Source organism: Gavialis gangeticus, unplaced genomic scaffold (genome assembly GCF_001723915.1).
Source record: "Gavialis gangeticus isolate Ggan-Ray unplaced genomic scaffold, GavGan_comp1, whole genome shotgun sequence".
NCBI lineage: Eukaryota > Metazoa > Chordata > Crocodylia > Gavialidae > Gavialis > Gavialis gangeticus.
Genome location: NW_017729022.1, coordinates 81,707,356 through 81,708,955, shown reverse-complemented (window position 1 = coordinate 81,708,955; position 1,600 = coordinate 81,707,356). Strand labels below are relative to the sequence as shown.

Below are 1,600 nucleotides of genomic sequence, written 5' to 3'. Positions count from 1 at the left end.
GAGAAATCTGGCTCTTTTCAAATTTATATATAACAAACCAGTTTATGACAAAAACAAGAACTCTTAAGCTCTGTTTCAGCTTGAAATTCCCAGTTGAAACAAAGCTCAAAAGGACAAGTATTTGTAATAGTGTAATAATGCCAAGTGAGGTAGCAAAACAAAAAAGAAAAAGAAAAGAAAAAAGGAGGAAAGAGAAAAGTTCTAAAACTACACGCTCTCTAAATCTCTCACAGTAAAGAGAAGCAGCCCCTGAACTGCTCATACTTTGCCATTTTTCTACCAAGGTGCTTTGTGTAGCTACCGGATACTGCTAAATGCCCCCCTGAAAAAGGACTTAAACCCTCCAAAAAGACTCCAAAACCCCTCCAAACAACAAGTGGGTCAGGCCCTAAATCCCAGCCCCCTGAAGTCAAGCCTGAGAAGTCCTGGGAATTCAACAGGGCCAGGGCTGGGATTCCCAGGCAGATTTCCAGCGTGCAGCATGCCTAGGGACTGGCGACAAAAAAGGAACACCCAAGAGGCTGAGCTCCCTTCTCAAGCTGCGCCCATGACACCAAGAAACAAAAAGTTAGGGGAAAAAGAAAAAAAGTTCGGGTAGGAGCAAGGGTGTGGGAGGGAAGTGTACCGGAGAAGGGCATCCCCCGCCAGAGCGCAGCGCAGCCTGGAACAAAGACCACCCACCCCCCAGCCACCCCAGCGAAGACGACCTACTTTTCACAGAGGCCATGATGATCAGGTAGACAACAAGGCTCGGGTCACCCGCAGCCACACTGGGCACCCCGAGTCTCTCTGCAGTGCACAAAAGCAGCTGGGCTGAGGCAAGGTGCAGCCAGAAACAACAACCCTCCCCCAACCCCCCTCCCACAGCCCCTGCCACGAGGTCGCAGGGAAGTGCAGCGCCTGTGGCCACTGGGGGAGGGAGACGCGGAGTCCTCGCTGCTCGGCTCCCCCCCACCTCCGGCCACCAGTTGAAGTTTGCAAGCCCCCAGAGCAGGGTGCCACCAGCACCCCAACCCGTGCCCCCCCCGGCCGGCTGGGGGGGGGGGGGGGGGGGGGGAAGCAGGCACATCGCCCACAGCCCGCGGCGCCCGCGACCAGCCCTTTGTTTTCCCTGCAGCCTGCTCCTGCCTACGTGCGGGGCCAGGGGGAAGGGGGTTCGCTCCGCGGCTGCGGGGGCCACGCGGAGAGGAGTTTGCTGGCAGGTCGCGCTGGGGCTCGGGAAGTGGCCAGACGCCATCACGGCCCGGGCCCGCGGGGACGAGACTCGGCCGGGCCAGGAGCACGTGTCGTGTCAGAGCGCGCGCGCACAGCCCGGCCGGGCCACTTGCACGCGCACCCGCCCCACTTGCACACCGGCCGGGCCACTTGCACTTACACCCCCCAAGGCAGCAGGCCGGGCCACATGCACCCCCACCTACCCCACCTGCACGCTTACACACATACAGGCCCCCCCCGGCCAGGCCGGGCCACTTGCACACTTCCCCCCACCCCCGCTCCGGTTCAAGGGCAGCAAGTGAAAGGACCCCCCCGCAACAGGGCAGCCTCCCCCGCGCCAAGTTGTGGGCGCCCCCGCCCGAGCTACAGGTGCAGGCGGCGGGCG

At 60.4% G+C, this 1,600-nt stretch overlaps 1 protein-coding gene across 2 annotated transcripts in view; it reads right to left on the bottom strand.

Annotated features, from left to right (window-relative positions):
- Positions 1-1,600, bottom strand: part of FAM60A (family with sequence similarity 60 member A) — a 31,985-nt gene that overhangs the window by 28,931 nt on the left and 1,454 nt on the right. Inside the window, exon 1 of one of the 2 annotated variants that reach the window (XM_019515480.1) lies at positions 712-795. The exons of the other annotated variant lie outside the window; for it this stretch is intronic. The gene's annotated coding sequence lies outside the window, so the exon portion shown is untranslated. Of the gene's footprint in view, positions 1-711; positions 796-1,600 lie in introns of those variants that run through there. 2 annotated transcript variants of the gene reach the window in all.